The 22,463-nt window shown below is 43.2% G+C and overlaps 1 protein-coding gene across 4 annotated transcripts in view; it reads left to right on the plus strand.

The window, feature by feature from the left end:
• The window catches only part of FBXW11 (F-box and WD repeat domain containing 11), a 637,027-nt gene that overhangs the window by 537,106 nt on the left and 77,458 nt on the right, over positions 1-22,463 (plus strand). The gene's annotated exons all lie outside the window — the stretch shown is intronic.

Below are 22,463 nucleotides of genomic sequence, written 5' to 3' on the forward strand. Positions count from 1 at the left end.
TCAGTTTCGGCTGATACGTATTCTTCTACATATTTTTGGTAAAAAAAATCGCAATAAGCGTATATTGATTGGTTTGCGCAAAAGTTATAGCGTCTACAAAATATGGGATAGATTTATGGCATTTTTTTTTTTATTATTTTTTTTTACTAGTAATAGCGGCAATCGCAATTTATTTTTCGTGACTGCGACATTATGGCGGACACATCGGACACTTTTAACACATTTTTGGGACCATTCACATTTATACAGCGATCAATGCTATAAAATTGCATTGATTACTGTGTAAATGTGACAGGCAGTAAAGGGGTTAACCACTAGGGGGACACAAGGGGTTAAATATGTTTCCTAAGGGAGTGTTTCTAACTGTAGGGGGCGGGGACGTACAAGGGGAGGAGACCGATCAGTGTTCCACTGTACTAGGAACACAGATCACTCTCCTCACAACTGACAGGACGTGGATCTGTGTGTTTACACACACAGATCCACGGTCCGGTTAACGGGCAATCGCGGCTGCCGTGCACACGCACCGGGTCCCGAGCAACGCGGCGGGCGCACGCCACCTAGACGGCTGGGAATCCCAGGCTGTCATATGACGTCCACCCAGGATGGGAGATCCCATCTGTGGACGTCATATTACTATGGCTGGGTAGGGAAGTGGTTAAAGACAAGAAAAACAATACAAATAAGTTCAGTTAACATCGCGATTAGGCCATGTAACCGCTTAAAGCGAGGGTCCACCTATCTATCGTTTTTTTTTTTTTTTTTTTGAGTTCATTCACAAACTTTTCTTCTCAGCATTACATACTCACATATTGTGTGTAATATGTCCGCCTGTGTCAGATTTCGTCGGAAAGAATAACTTATATTATGTACTGCAGGCGGTTTCCATCTTCATTGTGGGCATTTGAAGCCCACAAGCATTTATTTCCTGGATGTGGTGAATGCTGTGCTCCCAGCATTCACCGCTCGTTCCCGCACATGCTCAGTGGCATCCTGGGAAGCCTGAGACTAGCTCCCAGGAGTCTGGGAGAGGCTAGAAACACGCCTACTCCCACGGGAGGAGAACCAGGAAGTGCAAAGAAGAATAGAAAAATAAAAGGTAATTACGGCGATTTAAATTTTTTTAAACGGCATGTCAGCATCTAGGCAAGGAAGAGAATACATACAGATAATGTTCAAAATTTGGGTGGAACTCCGCTTTAATATTCAATGACCTACACATTATATATAAGTACTTTGGATTGTCTTATCTTAGACCATTCTGTCACATCTACTGTGGCCTAGACTCACATCAGCATTGCTGTCATATATATTAACATGAATAAGAAGATAAGGTCAGAAAGGAAAATGAGTGGGGGAAAGCGAGGCAGGAAGGGTGTAGAGGTGGGAGGGGGGGAGGTGTTCGCCTCAGTCAGATCCCTTATACAAAATGAGCTAATACCACTTTATGTAGCTTGAGACATGTTTTCCGTGTAAGCGGATGTGTATTTGTAGGCAAACCAGCAGGACCACATTTTCTTGGATAAATAGAATTTATTTCTAAGGGAGTATGTTAGATCTTCCATGTAGTATATCTACCTCCTGTAACCATTGGCATAGCGTGGGTATTGTCGTTTTTTTCAATATCAGGGAATAAGGGCTTTTGCTGCATTCAGCAGATGTGGTGTTATAGATTTCTTATATGATCCTTTTGGTTTGCCTGTACAATGCAATATTACGACCCAAGGGTCATTAGGGATCTCAAAGCCCTGGATCTCCTTAATCCAGTGAAGAATAGCCAGTGCGGACAATACCGCCGCACATGAGCATGCGTCGCTCGTTCACCATATCCGCGCCAACAGAGCAGTGATGTTTGTGGAAAAGCCTTATGGAGAACTTCTGGGGTGTAATGCCACCTTGTCAAAGTTTATAGTTTACCTCTGCCAATTTGGAAGACATCGAGGATGTGTGGGACAAATGGAGGATTATAGATCTTTGAGTCTCTGTGAGCTCTTTGTGGAAGTCCTTCTCCCAGTTACCAATGAAGGTGGGGTGGCCAATAGAAGCAAGCGTTTGTAGTGCTTGGTAAAAGTAAGAGATAGGTTTCTCAGCCGCTCTTTCATCCATAAAGGCAGATTCTATCAGTGTCAGGGCAGAAATGTCCCGTATAGGTTTTGGAAGAGATTAAATGCTGATAGTTGTCGGTATCGCCATTGGTCCATTAGAGACGCTGCTGATGTAGGAGTGAGCTTTGAGAGGGGCATTATGCCGGATGTGGTAGTGACTTGGTGTAGTAGGGCTGTGTTCCCAAGTTTCCATGCATGTAGTTTAGGGTCCATGTTCCCGGGTGGGAAGCAGTTATGGCCAGTCAGAGGCATCAGGAGAGAGTTGTGTTCCCATTTGTGCAATTTACACAGCGAGTCCCAAGACATTAGGATGGAGCGTGTGAGCGGCGAGGTATTTACGGACAGAGTTCTATGTTTCCTTGGTATCCAAATTTGTAAGTAGAGGTCTGTACCACGAATGTCTATTTCTAAGGTCACCCAGAGCTCGGAGTCTCTCTGATATTTCCAATCAGAAATTCTGTTCAATATTACCGCTAAGAAATACCGTTTAATATCTGCCAAGGCCAGTTCTCCTTCCCTTTTGGGTCTAGTGAGGAGAGACCTGGCAAGTCTGGGTCGCCTTCTGTTCCAAACATACCTGCAAATCATAGATCTCAACAATGTAAAGAAGCCCGTGGGGATTCTGTATGGGATCATTTGGAACAAAAACAGCCTGGGTAGTACGTTCATTTTCACCACACTTATCCTCCCCAACCATGAGTGCGCGAGTTGTGACTGTTTCTGTAAATCGGACCTGATTATATTCAACAGTGTCATAAAGTTGGCATAATGCACGAAACAAGGATACAGGATTAGGGGTGAGAAATATACCTAGATATTTCCTCAGGTTAGTTTGCCAACTAAAGGGGAAGGATCTTTTTAATTGAGTTACGGGTTCATTTGGTACTGGGATGTTTAAAATGTCAGATTTTGTCATATTCATTTTAAAGTTGTAGATGTTGCTAAACGCTGAGATGGCTGACATCAGATTGGGAAGTAAGGTCATGGGTTGTTGTATATAAAACAAGATGTCGTCCGCATATGCCACGTATTTATGCTCCGAATGCACTATAGTAATCCCATGAATATTAGGGTTGTGCCTAATTGTTGATAGAAATGGTTCCAGAGATAAAGCAAATAAAATGGGTGAGAGGGGGCAGCCTTGCCGGGGTACCGTTATATAGAGTGAAGGGGTCGCTTAGTGTGCCGTTTATTCTTAATTGAGCAGTGGGGAAGTTGAAAAGGGCTGATATTTGGGCTAAAAGGGAGGGGCCACTACCCAGATGGGATAACGTTGCTAGTAGGTATTCCCAGTCCACCCTATCAAACGCTTTTTCTGCATCAGTCGATAATAGGGTGGGGTGGGCTGGGAAGGTCCTTGTACATGGGCCATCAAAGACAGGGTGCGGAGGGAGTTGTCACGTGCCTCTCTGCCGGGGATTGAACCAGTTTGGTCTCTAGAGACCCGTTTTGGGATCAAGGGAAGGAGTCTGTTTGCTATTACTTTAGCTTACAGTTTGGCGTCAAGGTTCATCAGTGAAATGGGCTGATAGCTTCCACAATTACTAGGATCTTTGCCAGGTTTGGGGATGACTGTGATGTGTGCATGAAGAGTTTCAGGTCGAAGAGTACCACCCGCTGGAATTGTGTTTGCATAACATTCAGCCGAGGGAGCAAAATCTCCGCAAAGGTGCGATAATATGCTTCCGTAAAGCCATCTGGACCAGGTGCCTTGCCATTGCTTTTAGTTCAACACTTCAGCATTTCAGAGGTGGTGAGTTCTCCTTTCAGGGCAGCTAAAGTGTCTAATGGGAGTTTGGGTAAGTTGGCCTGTAACGGTACTTGTTGTTGAACATGGTATAATTGCTGTTAAAACAATCTAAATTCTTTGGCTATTGCAGAGGTTTCGTGTGTTAGGGTATTAGCTGGGGACTTAATTTTAGCAATGAAGGTTGAGGTTTTCTTCTGTTGCAGTGATTGAGCCAAAAGCCTACCAGGCTTATTACCCCATTCATGCAGACATTGGGCTACTATACAAAACTGCTTTTTCTGTTCCAAATGAGGGCTTTTAGTTCCTCTCTCTAATGGGTTAGATCCTGGAGCACTGCCTGGGATAGTTCTGCTTTGTGCTGCCTTTCAAGAGCGCTAATGTCACGGAGCAGTTCTAATTGTTGGTGTGTCCGTTCCCTTTTCTAACTGGTACCCAATTATAGGAGTCTCCCATGGATAAAGGCCTTGTGGGCCTCCCAGAGTGTGCCCGGTGAGATATCCGGGTGGGTGTTTTCCTGAAAATAGTGTTTTAGTTTGTCCCCAATAGTTTTTTTTTTTATCAATTTTCTCTAATAACAGGTGATCATTATGCTTCCAATTTGTTGTTCTATGGGGTAGGGATGGGATTTTTAGTGTGAGCGTGATCAGGGCGTGGTCAGATAAGGTCGAGGTTTCAATGCTGGAAGGGAGAGGTGGTGATGGTCTATGAGAAAATAATCGATTCTCGAGTAGGTGTGATGTAAGTGGGAGTAATGGGTGTAGTCTCTCGTCCGTGGGTGCATAATCCTCCACAGGTCCATCAACTGGGTCTCATGTAGGCGCCTGCGTGTGAACGCCAGACACCAATGAGAGATACAGGAGCTCCCTTGTGATGTGTCTAGCAGGGGTTCTAGTGGAGTATTAAAGTCCCCAGTTAGGAGAATGCAGCCGTAGGTGAAATCAGGCATTTTTTTAAGGGTGGACGCTAGAAAGCTCGCTTGGTTATGGTTGGGTGCATATAAGGTTGCTAGAGTGCATGGCATATTACCCAGACTGCCCTTCAAGAACAGAATACGACCCAATGGGTCACTTACCATGGAGTCCATCTTGAACAAGGTACCCCTGCGGAGCCCAATGGCCACACCTTTTGCCTTGTGAATATCAGATAGGCTATAGTACCACTCTGGGTATTGTTGGGAGAATAGTTTAACTGAGGTTGTGTACGTGAGATGGGTTTCCTGCAGGAAAACAATATCTCCCTGCAGTTGGCCCAGCTCCCTGTATAAATTATGTCTCTTACCTGGAGCTTATAAGCCCTGCACGTTGAAGGATATTAATTTCACCGTGGCCATTGCAGGAATTTGATCTGAGGTGATCCAACCTGAGGCATAGCACTAGAACAGGAGAGGGAGGGTAGAAAGTAAGAAGAAGTGAATCGAAAGAGGAAAAGAAAACATATTAACATTGTGTGACAACATGACCAAAAACCATCCTAAAAAAAAGGTAAGTGCGTGCACGCATGAATCTGCATCAGTACAGCGGGCACCCAAACCGGTGTGAGCGCCGTCTTGGTGCTCCGGCAACATGTCAATAAACAAGAGGAACTATCCCACAAGTAAAACACAACTGTGTATTTAAACCCTTAAACGCAAAGCAGGGCTGGCAGCCATTTATTAAGTACTTATGTCAATCCGGACAGTCCGATTGAAATATGTGTATCTAACTAATGAAAAAAGGGGTTAACATTACCCAATGGACAACCATATACTTGCAGTCATGAGGGAGCTGGGATGTCCCAGTTCAGTACTCGCTAGACCTCAGTTCTGTAGATCACCCCAGCTGGGGAGAGGAGCCAGGGGTGGCAGACCGGTGTTTGCGGTCTAACTTTTGCCACCTTGGTTCAGATTGATTAGCAGGAGGGGGGATGACATCTTGCCACCCGGGAAGCTGGCCAGATCCGGAAAGTAAGCGAGGGTTGCACCGTCAAAGTCCATTGGAGCTGTTTCTCGGGCCTTCATTATGAGCATTATGGTTTCCAACCACAGGTTGCGGGGACGCAGGGCCCTATGCTCCCTGTCGATTTTCAAGGGATACTCGGCCTAGTAGGCCGTTGAAGATACATCGGATGGAAGGAAGGAGGTGGTCATCTCCGGTAGCTTCAGGTAGTCCTCTGATTCGAATGTTGTTTCGCCTGTCGCGGTTTTCCTGGTCCTCGATCTTATAGAGAGCAATCCTGTGGGCAAAGGTAAGGCTACGCGTGGTAGACTGAAGGCTTTTAATGGCTGCCGCGTGGCGGTCAAGTCGCTGCTCCATCTCCTCCACTCGTTCTAGTACCAGCGATAGGTCTGAGCGTACTGCGGAGAGTTCTTTCTTGATGGATCGTTCCAGACCCAAAAACATGGATGCCAGTTCCGATTTAGTGGGCAAGTCGCCAGCCAAGGCCGTTACTCCAGACTGCCTGGATGTACTAAGAAATGAAAAATGAGTCTGCGCAATGAAAATAGGTACAAGTGTGATGTAGAACTGCTGCCTTTACAGGTTCAATCTCCCCAAAAGTGGAAAATGCTGGAATAGAGAGAAAATCGGATGTAGGTACGGCGCTGTTCTGATGACTAATTGGTGATGAACTAGCAGTGTGTTGTAGCAGTGTGTTGTAGTGTCTGGGTGGTGTTACAACCTCTGGTAATTAAAAGGTAGTGACAATATATAGGACTAATTTTTAGTGAGTGATTTGTCCCATGTAAATGGCATGTAATTGGTGTTACAACCTCTGGTAATTAAAAGGTAGTGACAATATATAGAGGGACTAATTTTTCAATGAGTAATTTGTCCCATGTGAATAGCGACTAAACATATGAGTAATACTAATATTTGTAAAACTGTATAAAGTCATGAAAAATAAAGCATTGTATAAAGCATTGTTGTAGTGGTGTATAGTAGTTGCCTATAATATTATATACCATCAAAACTACGCCTATTATGTATCATACAAAGGAATGGTTCTGAGAGGTTTAGCAATAAGTTACATCCGACCCACATATGATAACTCATTAAAATCTGGTTCTAAACATTTTCCTTTAAGGTAACCTTTTTCGTGTACCACGAGAAGTAGTCTTGGAAAGCCACCACTAGTTTATTGCCCGCATAACTATTGAGGACATAAATCCAGCATGACCTTTGGCTCATATTAGATCTGCATATTTAATATTAAATTTTGGGCTACTCACAACATGGAAACAGTTCCCACTAGCTGACCATGTCACGTTTAGTTCGGATTAGGTAAAATGATATTTTACTTTTATTTTTTTTCCATTTGATCTATTTTTCATTTAATAATCTTTATTCAGTATCTTCTTTCTCTTTATTTATATTTGCATAGAACCCCTATGGGTCCAGAATCTCCCAACCTTATTATTAATCTTCCACCAGAAGCAATTTAGTTTCCAGGAATAATATCCACGTACCATCTATTCCATTTAGGAAAAAAATTTTTAAATATACATAAATTTGTTATATACATTTTCATTTTTTATTTATAATGTATACATATTACTTCTAACATCTTACTTTAATATCATGAAAATATTAAGGTCTTGTATCACACTTTATGCAATTTTAGTTAATTTTATGTATTTTCATTTAAATTTTATATGTTGTGTATACACCGTCGAAATAACAAATCCTGAATGTAGATATGCGGTGACTCATTCACATTTGCCTTGTACAAACAAGCATAATTATATTAATGGATGATTAAGTAACAAACTTGCGGTGTCACTAACCCGGACACAAGTCTAAACCTCATTAAGGGGGAGCGGACGTGCAGAACTGCAGTAGAAAGTGATTTGTAACATCTGAACGATACAGGCTTCGGTCTGCAATAATCACAGCCAAAATGGCCACCGCCAAACAAAAGTGCACAAGCGCAGTGTGAACACTGCACACTATTTAAGAACAGGAGGTGTAGCAAGAAGCACGCTCCGTAGACGTCCAATGACGAAACGTGTAGGGCGTGGATTGTTAAACGTCTTGTGTCGCCTCCAACCAAACGCATACAGGACATTCTGACGGTTTTTAACTCTGATCTCTCATGCTTATACTAAACTTTAACAATGTGAGTACCATCTTTGTTTATACCTAAAATAAAGTCTCTTAAACGGTTTTACGCTATGGGCACCCCTTCTTTTCCATATGCTGAACGATATTAAAAGCACGATCCGGAACTGCCAGGAATTGCTACACAGTGGCAAATACTGTGACCGCGCAATACCCCTGTAGGGGTGAGGCTACTCGGTGAGTGTATGCACATTAGAAGCACGAATAAGCAGCACTATAACTAAGCCAGCACTGAAATAAGAAGATCCACTTTAACAATATTGTTTTACCAGAGGAATAATTCTTTCTAAGTACAAAACCATTTGTGCATACAATAAGACTTTTTAAAGCAATATTGTTTTTCCAGCAAGCACTGGTTCATTATTTTGAGCACAATTCACTTTACCACTTTGTCAAATAGCAACTCTCTCCCCCACCCACCCCCCTTATTTTTCACCAAGCACTTTTTTGTCTATGCACTTTATTATGTATGGTATGATATATTGGACAAATTTTTCATGACTTTATACAGTTTTGCAAATATTAATATTACTCATATGTTTAGTCGCTATTCACATGGGACAAATCACTCATTGGAAAATTAATCTCTCTATATATTGTCACTACCTTTTAATTACCAGAGGTTGTAACACCACCCAGACACTACAACACACTGCTAGTTCATCACCAATTAGTCATCAGAACAGCGCCGTACCTACATACAATTTTCTCTCTATTCCTGCCTGGATGTACTGCCTTCTCCCTCTGATCCGGCTGATGAGGCTGGGAAGCGGTGTCTGGGTTCAGGCTTATGGCAGGAGGCGGAGCCCATGCCACATGGAGAGCTGCCTAGTCCATCTATGTTTAGCATGTCCTCTGGTTCCGTGGCCAGGAACCGTTTTATGGAGCCCGACAAGGTTCCTTTTTTGGGCAAAGGCTTGCTTGTTCTTTTACGCATGGTTTGCGAGGTGGCAGCGGTGATGATCTGTCGGATAGATTAGATAAAGTTGGTGTCAACGCCGGAGCTCGAGAGAGACACGTCCTCACTGCTTCATGCCGAAACCACGCCCCCCCCCCCCCAAGTCATTGGCCATCTGACCCTCACCTGCTACCCGCTGTTCAGGTTTTATCAGTATCTAAGTGACAATTCATACACAGTCCAGTGACCGGCATTTTTTCCACACCGATGAACGCCAGTCACCACTAGAATACACCGAAAACAATTTTCTTTGTGTCTTATTTTTATGGCACCACTCAGCCTGGAGCTGACTTGCAATGATCTGTAATAAAATGCAGGCATGCATGCAGCATTTTAACACAGCATTCCAGGCAGAAATGAAAGGAGACCATTTAAGCTCTTATTGATCCGGTGTATACCATTCTTAAACTAAATGGTCAGCCCATTAGTTCCACCAGGGTTGTTTTCCTTCTTGGGTATTTAAAAAATTTTAATCCTCAAGGACTTTTTCTTTGCATCTGTTCATTCATACTTTCTCTATAAAGATTGAAAGCATCCTGATAAGCTGTTTGCTCCCCCCAAGCACTTATTAGCCTTGAATATGTTTGGGGATGATTTTGTGCAGGAGTGGTCTGTTCCCACTGCAGTGGTGTCCTGCCTTAACAAGGTGCTCAATAATAACCGAAAAGATAAAGGTGGCTTTACATGGTTCAGTTTATTAGTTCAGCCCACTTTTTTCCAGGGCGGTTGAACATAAAAGGAACCTATGTATCGTGCTTAAGTGTATGTAGTGAAAACAAGTGCTAGGGTTCTGTTACAGTACCATAAGATATTTATCACAGATCACTGATAGAATATATCTGTTGCACTAATAGTCTACAAAATCACGTATGCAAAAAACAAAAATGAACAAAACAAAGATGTGTCACACTGATAAATTAAAAAGGGAAAGATTCCACCACAATTAATAGTAAGTCTATTATAAATAAAGAAGTCCCTGTAAGAAATCAAATCCACTGTAAATATGAGAAAATATGGAAAAATACTGCGCTACAAAAAAATTGACAAGCTGCCAACACTACAATAGACAAATTGTGCAAGGTAAATAAGAAATAAGGTGCGGCGCTAAATATGTATGCAAATGCGTACACAAATAAAGTGACTGTGCAAGAAATATATATAATTCGGCCAATGACTGGCACATGTGACATATATAGATAATAGAAAATGTGCAAGGATACAACCAAATAAGTGACGGTGCAATGAGTATATTCAGGCCAATAACTGGCACCTAATATATGGTGACATATAAACAACATAAATCACAATATTGATCTAAAAAATTAAAATAACGTGAGTCTAAATAAGGAAGAATGACTTCAAGCTATGCTTACATATTTAGCGCCGCACTTTATTTCTTATTTACACTGTAAGTATGAAACTGTCCAACACCAAAACTTCCAAAAGAGACCACGCAACGTCACTACCACCAAGGATACAGTGAGGGGGAAAAAAGTATTTAATCCTCTGCTGATTTTGTACATTTGCCCACTGACAAATGATCAGTCTATAATTTTAATGGTAGGTTTAGTTTAACACTGAGAGACAGAATAAAAACAAATGTATATACAGAAAAACTCATTTTAAAAAAAATGGAAAGATTGATTTGCATTTTAATGAGTGAAATAAGTATTTGACCCCTTCACAAAACATGACTTAGTACTTGGTGGCAAAACTCTTGTTGGCAATCAGAGGTCAGACAGTTCTTGTAGTTGGCTGCCAGGTTTGTACACATCTCAGGAGGCATTTTGTCCCACTCCTCTTTGCAGATCCTCTCCAATTCATTAAGGTTTTGAGGCTGACGTTTGGGAACTGGAACCTTCAGCTCCCTTCACATATTTTCTATGGGATTAAGGGCTGGAGACTGGCTAGGCCACTCCCAGGACCATACTGTGCTTCTTCTTAAACCACTCCTTTGTTGCCTTGGCCCTGTGTTTTGGATTGTCATTCTGAAATACCCACCCATGACCCATTTTCAATGCCCTGGTTGAGGGAAGGAGGTTCTTACTCAAGATTTGACGGTACATGGACCCTGTCCATCGTCCCTTCGATGTGGTGAAGGTGTCCTGTCCCCCAAAGCATGTTTCCACCTCCAATTTGGGACAGTGGGGATGGTGATCTTGGGGTCATAGGCAGCATTCCTCTTCCTCCAAACACAGCGAGTTGTTGATTCCAAAGAGCTCAATTTTGGTCTCGTCTGACCACAACACTTTCACCCAGTTCTCCTCTGAATCTTTCAGATGTTCATTAGCAAACTTCAGACAGGCCTGTATATGTGTCTTGAGCAGGGGGACCTTGCGGGCGCTGCAAGATTTCAGTCCTTCATATAGTAGTTTGTTACCAATTGTTTTCTTGGTGACTATGGCCCCAGCTGCCTTGAGATCATTGACAAGATTCTCCCATCTAGTTCTGGGCTGATTCCTCACTGTTCTCATGATCATTGAAACTCCACGAGGTGAGATCTTACATGGAGCCCCAGACCAAGGGAGATTGACAGCTATTTTGGGTTTCTTCCATTTGCGAATAATCGCACCAACTGTTGTCACCCTGTCACAAAGCTGCTTGGCGGTCATCTTGTAGCCCATTCCAGCCTTGTGTAGGTCTACAGTCTTGTCCCTAACATCCTTGGACAACTCTTTGGTCTTGGCCATGGTGGAGAGATTGGAGTCTGATTGCTTCTGTGGACAGGTGTCTTTTATACACCTTACAAGTTGAGATTTAAGGGAGTGCTCCTAATCTCAGCTCATTACCTGTATAGAAGACAACTGAGAGCCAGGAATCTTGCTGATTAATAGGGGATTAAATACTTATTTCACTCATTAAATTGCAAATCGATTTATAAAATTTAAATGTGTTTTTCTGGATATTTTTGTTTTGTCTCACTGCTAAAATAAACCTACCATTAAAATTAGACTGATCATTTCTTTGTTGGTGGGCAAACGTACAAAATCAGCAGGAGATCAAATACTTTTTTTTCCCCATCACTGTAGATGTATGCTTACCAGCTGGTTTTGACCCTCTTAATAGAGTTTAAAAACTGCATGTGTGTAATATCCTCTGAAAAGAACTCCTTACACTTCTGGCATCAGGGGTAATTAAATGGAAAAGGATTTAGCAATATACTAATCTAAACCACATCCATATTTGCATGAGCGCTCAAAAGAAAAAAATTATACTCCACCTAGTGTAAATCTGGATTAAAAACCACTTAAGGACCATTTTCTGACGTGGTGTTTACAAGTTAAAATCGGTATTTGCTCAAAAATTACTTGGAACCCCCAAACATATAACATATTATATATATATATATATATATATATATATATATATATATATATAATTTTTTTTTTTTTTTTGCAGATACCCTAGAGAATAAAATCGAGATCGTTGCAATACTTTGTCACACTGTATTTGCACAGCGGTCTTGCAAACGCTGTTTGAAAAAAAAATACACTTTTTTGAATTGAAGAATAAGAAAACTGTAAAGTTAGCCCAATTTTTTTGTATAATGTGAAAGATAATTTTACACGGAGTAAAATGATACCCAACGTGTCATGCTTTAAAATTGCGCATTCTCGTGGAATGGCGACAATCTACGGTACTTTAAAATCTCCATAGGCACTGCTTAAAATTTTTTACAGATTAACTGTTTAGAGTTGGAGATCTAGTGCTAGAATAATTTCTCTCACTCGAGCAATACCTCACGTGTTTTGAACACCATTTACATGTGTGGGGGCGCGAATTGCGTATGCATTCGCTTCTGCATGGGAGCTCGGAGGCCCGCATGTGATAGGTTAGGATGTGCCCGCAAGTCTTTGTTATATGGGTCCTGATCAGACCCCTTAGGATGGAGCATGTCATCATCCCCCACCAGTACTTCTAATCAGTGTCCGCCTGAGTTATAGATGGAGTCCTTTTAGTTCTCCCATAAAGAGGAGTGTATTTCTCCCATGGTTGAGAAGTGGGATCTTTCATTGTATGATTAGTGTAGGACCCACTGAAAATGGGGTACTTTGACGCAGTAGTGGGCTTAAACACTGTATGGCCATATGGTGTGACCAAATCCCCATATTTGCTTATGTTCAGGTGCTGTAAATAGCCTTGTAGGATTGTAATGACATTTTTGTATGTGTACGCTGTAATCTTTTGTTCTTTTTGTATGGTCTTAAAGCAGTACCATCTTTACCATTTAAGGACCGGAAGGATTTACCACCTTGATGACCAGGCCATTTTTTGCAATACAGCACTGCATTGCTTTAAACACTTAAGGACTAGCCTCGTTTTGAGATTTTGGTGTTTACAAGTTTAAAATAGTTTTTTTTGTTAGAAAATTACTCCCAAACATTATATATTGTTTTTTTTCCTAACACCCTAGGGAATAAAATGGCAATCATTGCAATACTTTTTTTCACACTGTATTTGCGCAGCGGTCTTACATGCGCACTTTTTTTGGAAAAAAAATCACTTTTTGAAGAAAAAAATAAGACAGCAGTAAAGTTAGCCCAATTTTTTTTTTATATTGTGAAAGATAATGTTACGTCAAGTAAATTGATACCCAACATGTCACGCTTCAAAATTGCGCCCGCTTGTAGAATGGCGTCAAACTTTTACCCTTAATCTCCATAGGCGATGTTTAAAAAATTCTACAGGTTGCATGTTTTGAGTTACAGAGGAGGTCTAGGGCTAGAATTATTGCTCTCGCTCTAATGATTGTGGCGATGCCTCACGTGTAGTTTGACTACCGTTTTCATATGCGGGCGCTACTCGCGTATGCGTTTGCTGGACGGGGCGCTTTAAAAAAAAAATGTTCTTGTTTATTTTACTTGATTTTATTTATTTTTTCACTTTAAAAAAAAAAAAAAAATGGGTCAAAATTGGAATGTAAACATCCCTTGTAATAGGAAAAAAAGCATGAGAGGTCCTATTAAATATGAGATCTGGGGTCAAAAAGTCCTCAGATCTCATATTTGGACTAAAATGCAATAAAAAAAAAATTGATTATCATTGGAAAAAATGGGCCTTTAAGACGTATGGGCGGAAGTGATGTTATGACGTCGCTTCCGCCCTGCTATGGTATGTTGACGGGCGAGAGCCATCTTCCCCTCACTCGTCTCCATACCCAGCCACGGACAGGTCTCGCTGCGAATCCGCTGCAGAGACCACCACTATAGTAAACAGGACCGGCTCCTGAAGAGATGGATACCTCCGTTGTGGCAGCAGCTGCTGCCTTTACCTAGATATCCATCTTCAAAGTGCTGACGTTTATGTACAGGAGCCGGTCAGCAAGTGGATAACTGACAATTGCGCAATCCTGCGATGCTGTACCCAAACAAAATTGACGTCCGACAAATAGAGCTTTCTTTTGGTGGTATTTGATCAGCTCTGTTTTTTGTTGTTTTTTTTTCCGCTATAAACAAAAAAAGAGCGACAATTTTGGAAAAAAAAAATCGCAATAAGCATATATTGGCTTGCGCAAAAGTTATAGTGTTTACAAAATAGGGGATATATTTTATGGCATTTTTATTGTATTTTTTTTTAGTTTTTGCTAGTAATGGCGCCGATCTGTGATTTTTAGCAGGACTGCAACAACGTGGTGGACAGATCAGACACTTGACTGTTGTGTTTTTTTTTCTTTTGACCAGTGACATTTTATAGCAAACAGTGCTATAAAATGCACTGATAACTGTATAAATGTCACTGGCAGGGAAGGGGTTAACACCTATGGCGATTAAATGGTTAAATGTGTTCCCTGGGAGGTGTTTTTAACTGTATAGGGGCTGGGGTGACTGGAAGAGGAGAGAGATCTCTGTTCCTCACTAGACAGTCATTCTCAGCTCCCCTGTCAGAACGGGGATCTGCCGTGTTTACACTGGCAGATCCCCGCTCTGCCTCTGTGTGGAGGGCCACGCCTCCTATATCTATTACACGAAGCGGCGTACAATGACGGCAATTTGCGTAATAGAGCCAACCTGCCGCAGTACAACTGCTGTGGCTGGTCTTCAAGTTGTTAACATGATGCATAGTTAGGGTGTGGTCCCCAAGTCTTTGGGACAGGGCTCTTGAATTTTTTTTATTTTTTATACTGTCGTTTTAAAAAAAAAATGTTGATCACTTTTATTAATATTACAAGGTATCTTTAAGGCCAGAGGGCGGAAGTAATGTTTGACGTCGCCGTGGTCCTCCAAGGGCATAAAGTTGAGTGGGGGCCATCTTGCCCTCACTCGACTTCATGCCTATCAGTACACTGGATCTGATTGTTTCTGCCACTGCTGATCTCTCTGGTAAGTGGCGGAAACTACCGGGAAGCAGCAGGAGGGGAGGGGGCACCTCTCTCGCTGCCCATAAAAGTGGTCCCGTGGCAAAATTCTGCCTCTGGGACCACTTTTATGTGAAACCGGATCGCCCACCGTGTAAAAATATACCGGGGTTATGGCCACTGTATATAAACATCCTGTACTTTGGGGGGGATATCAGAATGATGCCTGTAGCTACAGACATCATTCAGATATCATTATTTTCAGCCGGCAATTCTGTGCACGATAAGAACGATCATAGCGGCAGTTCCGCAGATTGATCATTCTTATAGGCGACGGGAGGGGACGCCTGCCGCCATCCGGGGCTTCTCCGGGCCCTCCCGTGCCATCGGGAGCCCGGAGAATGAATCGACCGGCGCCGGATGAGGACGATAGAGATTTCTGGTGACCAGGTGGTCACCAGTCATCTCTATGACCATCGGAGGCCCGGGCGCAATGTTATGACGTCACGCCCGGGTAACCGGAAATAACCGAAGCCGCGATCGCGGCTGTCAGCATGAGATCGGTAAAAAAAAAATTTCCCGATCTCATGCTTTCCAGCCTGGAGGAGAGATGTGGGGTCTTATTGACCCCACATCTCTCCATAAAGAGGACCTGTCACACAGATTCCTATTACAAGGGATGTTTACATTCCTTGTAATAGGAATAAAAGTAATCAAAAGAAAAAAAGTGTAAAAATAAAAATAAGTAAAATAAAAAAAAAAAAAATTTAAAGCGCCCCTGTCCCTGGTAGCTCGCGCTCAGAAGTGAACGCACACATAAGTCCCGCCTACATATGTAAACGCCGCTCAAACCACACATGTATCGCCGCGTGCGTTAGAGCGTGTGCAACAATTCTAGCACTAGACCTTATCTGTAACGCTAAACTGGTAACCTGTAAAGCGTCGCCTATGGAGATTTTTAAGTTATGAAGTTTGGCGCCATTCCATGATTGTGCACAATTTTAAAGCGTGACATGTTAGTTATCTATTTACTTGGCGTAACATCATCTTTCACATTATACAAAAAAATTAGGCTAACTTTACTGTTTTGTTTTTTAATTCATGAAACCGTTTTTTTTCCAAAAAAAAGGCGTTTGAAAAATTATTGCGCAAATACCGTGCGAGATAAAAAGTTGCAATGAGCGCCATTTTATTCCCTAGGGTGTCTGCTAAAAAAAAATATATAATGTTTGGGGGTTCTGAGTGATTTTCTAGCAAAAAAATTATGATTTTTACATGTAGGAGAGAAGTGCCAGAATAGGCCTGGTTTTGAGGTGGTTAACGGTATAACATATAGCATAACGGTATATAACGTCAAAGTAGCAACGTATATACACGGGCTGTCCGGAAGTGGTTAATAAAAAAATAATGGAACTTCCGTGTATTCAAATTGTTTGCGCATAAAATACAATCCGTCCGGCTTAAAAGACAAAAGCTCACTCTCTTCCGATTGTGTGGTGACGTCAGCACATAGCTCTGCGCTACATGTTTCATCATAAATGTCTCGTATAGATGTGGATTCGATTATTATACTGCTGGATCCTTTTCCATTGGGTTAAATTAACCCTGATGCCAAAAGTGGAAGGAGTTATTTCTTGGAGCATGTTACATACATGCGTTTTTTTACCTTTCTAGTTAGAGGGTCAAAACCAGCTGGTAAGCGTACATCTATCCTTGGTGGTGACGTCACATGGTCTCTTTTGGAAGTTTTGGTGTTTGAACAGTTTCAGCTTTCATATTTTCAGTGGATTTGACTTCTCACAGGGACTTCATTTATAATGCACTCATTCTATTAATTGCAGTTAAACATAAGTTGATCTGTAGATCGAATTCTGTTCAACTGCAGTGGCCACACATGTTCCTGCTGAACCAGGCAAATTTTGATCCAGGTATGGCCAGCTTAAGTGGTTCAAAGCCCTTTATAGAGCTCTGTTTTCACTGACAGGTCTTCCCCTTCATCAGATCCTGGCTGAAACTTTACTTTGTCAATGCATGTCTGACTGGTAAAATCCCTACAAGAGACCTCTAACAACTACTGTTTATCGTTTTGCTTTTTGATCACGGTGAGCAGATGGATGTAGTATTAAATTTCAGTTGTGACTGTTTTTGGAAGTCTCTTTTCTCATTTCACGAATGTGTCCCATATCAGCATTAGAAAGTACTGGACTGCAGAACCCAAGAAAAGTTTGATCTGTATGGTGTTCGTGGCACAGTGTCTCTTCAGACAGGCGTCTGACAGATTGTCAAACGTCCTACTGGTGGCAAGAGGACTCAGCCTAAAGAAGAGACTACTAAGTCTTCTTCCTCCCTCTCTTTACTTCACTCCTTTCACAGCCTTGTTGATTCATCCCCCCCCCCCCCTGGAACTTTGCCCCAGTCTGACTGCTAGATCTAGCGCTAAACATCTGCCAAATACTTAGACAAACCTTTCTTCGCATCTTTTCAGAGTGGGGGGGGGGAGATGTTAACCTTTTGCAGACACTTGGACAGCTTGCATCTCAGATGCTTGGGTGTAGTAGATGGTATCCCAGGGCTTCAAACTGGAATATCCATCCCTGCTCCTTCATCGGTTTCTTGCCTCTCCACTCCAACCTTTATTCTTCACTGCACAGATTGGAAGATCTCCATTGAGCCCTCTCAGATTTTCTGGATCAGTGTCATTGCCCCAGTTCCTAAGGCAGAGCGTTATCCGGTTTTACTCCCAACCTGTTCACTGTTCCCAAACAGGTCATCAACCCATCTTGCATCTCAAATGTCTTCATTAAAGCTTAGAAATGAGTCCACCTTCTCCCTTCACCAGGGAGGTGACATTGCTTCTGTGGATACCAATGAGTCTTACCTGTACTGTACATGTACCTACTTTCTATTGCATCAGCAATTTCTATTCTCTATGTGACCCCTCTACTACTAGTTCTTGGCCCTGCTTTTTAGTCTTTCATCTGCATCTGTTTTTAGCACTGGATCCAACTCAGGCAAGTGTGTTGTTTCCACAGATGAAACTTCAGACCTCTGCAGTGCTAAACCCTGTCATTGTAGGATCAGTAGCTCTGGTCTCTGGACAGATTCATTAGAGGATCAGGTTGTCCTTGGCTTAGTGGCTATGTAATCCAGCTCTGTAGTTGTGGAAGTCCTTTTTCCCATCTTTTGGAAGGTCCTCATAGTTGGTGAGGTTGGAAAAAGACACAAGTCCAACCTATGTGTGTGATTTTATGTTAGTTTTATATTGTATATCCCTGTATGTTGTGGTCGTTCAGGTGCTTATCTAATAGTTTTTTTGAAATTATCAGTGCTCCCCGCTGAAACCACTGCCCATGGAAGGGAATTCCACATCCTAACCACTCTTACAGTAAAGAACCCTCTACGCAGTTTAAGGTTAAACCGCTTTTCTTCTAATTTTAGTGAATGGCCGCGTGTCTTATTAAATTCCCTTTCGCTGAAAAGTTTTGTCCCTATTGTGGGGTCACGAGTACAGTATTTGTACATTGAAATCATACCCCCTCTCAATCGTCTCCTCTCCAGAGAGAAAAAGTTCAGTGCTCGTAACCTTTCCTCATATCTAAGGTCCCCCAGTCCCCTAATTAGTTTTGTTGCACTTCTCTGGACTAGAGTCTTGTAGAGTGGGGAAATGGTTTTATTTCTGGAGTTAATCCCTTTTTAATGCTTGCCAATATTCTGTTTGCTTGCAGCAGCTTGGCATTACATGCCATTGCTGAGCCTGTTGTCTACTAGGACCCCCAGGTCCTTTTACATCCTAGATTGTTCCATCCTGCTTCTTGGCTGCTAACTTTACCAGTATGGCTGTTGAAGCCACAGTCCTGAGGACGGAGGCCTTTCAGATTTAGTCATCCTTACCCTCTTTAAGGCTAAAAAGTTAACTTCTCAAAGTCTATTATTGACCTCAAAAGGCCTATTTTGCTTGGTGCAGGTTGAGGAACTTTCATCCTATAAAGACTTAATGGGGCATAGTCTGTCTGTCCTCTGGTCTGGACTGATATCTGGCTTTCAGCACAAGGTGAAAATATCAACAATGACCATTCTGTCTCAGAGCTCTTTGGCCACACTCTCCTAAGTTAAAGCTAGCCATAGGGTTCAACCACAAGTTGAAGAAAATCGCTTGATTTTTCCCTCTTCAACACAGTCAATGTTGATGGGGGAATCCTGCACTGTTGTATTCTGACAGTGGGAGGTTTCCCCCCCCCCCTCAGAAAACAATGATCACTGCTGGCAGCTATAGCTCTTTCCGCTCTTTGCACAGATTGTCTCTGCCTTCCACCTTCCACCATTAGTAAATTGTCATTCTTTCCTTAATGTCCTGCTCTGAGACATCTGCAGGAAATTTGTCTGGACGTGGTGTACACTGTGAAAGTTTTTACCTCTATACAACTTACCTCCTTTAAGCAATCTGGGCAAGCTGGAAGCACATGCAGGCACCATTGTAATTTAGAAGTCAGTCATTGGCAAACCTGGGTTCTCTTTGTCGTCCTGCAGCATCCACAGTGCTGTAGGGGAATCAGAGACAGTATTAGCACTGCACAGGAAGGTGGGCTTACCTTGGTCATTACTAGCCTCTAGGTGAACTGACACTAGAAGGTTGCCTTCCCCATCTCAGTGGGCAGTGACAGTGAGTACTCTATAGAAGATTCCTCTGCTTAGTGCAGCAGAAGTACATTGAGAATGGGAAGAAGACTTTGATCAAGTTGTGGCGACTCACTGCATTGTCTGGGTTAGTTTTGCTTATGCCTGGGAAACCTGGCGTAGAGACCTTTTTCCCCATCAACCTTTGGTCTGGTACTCCAGCTACTTATGCAAGAAGGGATCTCAACAACCCATTTCCTTCTTTTTGCAAATTCTATCTACCCTAATACAGAAATAAAATGAAACTGAGATGTAATCGTCTGGAATTTTCCTGAGAATCAGGGTCAGTAGCTTCCTGGATTCAGGAGGAGGAGGCATGGAAGCATGGAGATTCTCCCTATGGTGACACAGTAGTGGATGGACCTGCTTCAACTCTCTGGAACACAGTTTCCTGTTCATTTCTTAGTTAAAGATGTGCTCTATGGTGACTCGGGGTACCCCAAAAAGGTATACATCCCCCCCCCCCCCCAAAAAAAAAGGTAATTGCACATCTTAGCAAAACACTTATGTTCCAGGGAAAGAGCTACCGACTTTCAAAGATCTGGTGGACGAACGTGCCCGCATCTAGGGGGTGCTGGGGTAGGCTGTGCCTGCCCCGGCCAGCCCTCCTATGGATGTTGTGCGTAGCTGCTGAGTTCCTTCTTCTCCTACCTCCTTAATTTAGGGTGGAGACAAGGGGAGAGCAGCCTGGAGCAGTGAATTCCCCCTACTGTCAGAACAGCCATTTTCCATAAAGCATATCACACAGGATTGCTAGATCAGACTGTACATAGTTTTATACCCCACCCCCCACTCACATTACCTGTTGCCAAGAGATGAGCAGTCCTTGGAGGAGATAGGGGGCAGGTAATCAAACTGCGTGTACAGTGCATTCATGAAGTATTCAGACCCCCTTTGCTTTTTTTAGTTTTGTTGTTGGAGCCAAGTACTACAGTTTAAATTAATTTCTTTTACTTATTAATCTACCCTCAATATTACAGTTTTTAGAAATTTCAATGGGGTGTGGCTTGCGGCTGATGTAGAAGACAGCACGGCATGTGAGCTCCGCTGAAAATCCGAGCAATTACCCTGATCCAACGATCCTGACGTGACTGCATCACCCCTCATCTACTCCGGAGGGTCCCCCTTATCATCCCCGATCCAGCGGTGCACTATTCTCTGCGAATTGGAGGCGGGCATGTCCTATAAAGGAGGCAAGGAGTCTGTCTGCCACAGAGCATGGAGGCCAAGATGGCGCCCGGTCCCAGCGCTCGGCTAAGGAGGCAGCCATGCGGATGTTCAGTGGCGCTCAGGGGAAGGGAGGCCTGCCTAAAACGCCTTCTTATCTCCTGTGTACATCCGATCAGGACTCCCCCACAGAGGCTCTGGAGCAGGCATGGCCAGAGGATGATGAACAGCCCTCCTGGAACGCAGTAAGTACCCCTGCTTCTGCTGTTACTGTCAGGGCCCTGGCAGACCAGGAGGAGCAGGCTCCTGAACCAACCCTGACAGACATTTTTGCAGCTGTAACGACATGCAATACATATATTACCACACTAACCAATGAGATTAAGGGGGTGAAGTTGGAGCTGAATATGGTCAGACAAGACATGCAGAAGCTGTGTGATCGCACAACTGCATTAGAGAACAGAGTGAGCAATGTGGAGGATGATGTTGCCCCTCTGCAGAGAGAAGTCTGCCATATGCAATCCATTATTACCGGCCACACGGCCCATTTGGAAGACATGGAAAATAGACAGAGACACAATAATGTCCACATGGTAGGCATACCAGAAAGGGCAGAGGGCAAAAACCCTGTGGCATTTATCGAGAGCTGGCAAACTAACACATTTGGCAAAGATTCTTTTTCTTCCATGTGCGCTGTGGAGCGCGCCCACAGAGTCCCACCTAGGCCGCCTAAACCTGGTGAGCCTCCCAGCCGTTCCTGTTTAAAATACTGAACCTTAACTACTTCCTGCCCAGCCCATAGCAGATGATGGCCGGGCAGTGGTTCAGTTATCCTGACTGGGCGTCATATGACGTCCAGCAGGATAACATGGCGCCGCGCATTACGGCGATCGGTGGAGCGGTGTGTTAGGCGGAGGCTATTTACCACGTGATCAGCCGTGTCCAATCATGGCTGATCACGATGTCAATAGGAAGAGCCGTTGATCGGCTTTTCCTCACTCGGGTCTGACAGACACATGTAGAGGAGAGCCGATCGGCAGCTCTCCTGACGGGGGGTCTGCGCTGATTGTTTATCAGCGCAGCCCCCCTCAGATGACCACCAGGGATCGCCACTAGGACCACCAGGGAAGGGGGCAACATGTGGATGGCCAGGTATGTACCCCATGGCCATCCACATGTGCCCAGTCTGTGCCAATCAGTGCCCACAAATGGGCACTGATTGGCAACATTATATTGCAGTGATGCCCGGCAATGCCACCAGTCAGTGTCAGTGCCACCCATCAGTGTCACCTGTCAGTGCCCATCCGTGCCACCTATCAGTGCCAACCATAAGTACCCATCAATGCCGTGCCATTCTATGAGTGTCCATCGGTGCCACCTATGAGTTCCCATCAGTGCCGCATACCAATGCTACCTATCA

Source organism: Aquarana catesbeiana, linkage group LG03 (assembly GCF_042186555.1).
Source record: "Aquarana catesbeiana isolate 2022-GZ linkage group LG03, ASM4218655v1, whole genome shotgun sequence".
Lineage (NCBI taxonomy): Eukaryota > Metazoa > Chordata > Amphibia > Anura > Ranidae > Aquarana > Aquarana catesbeiana.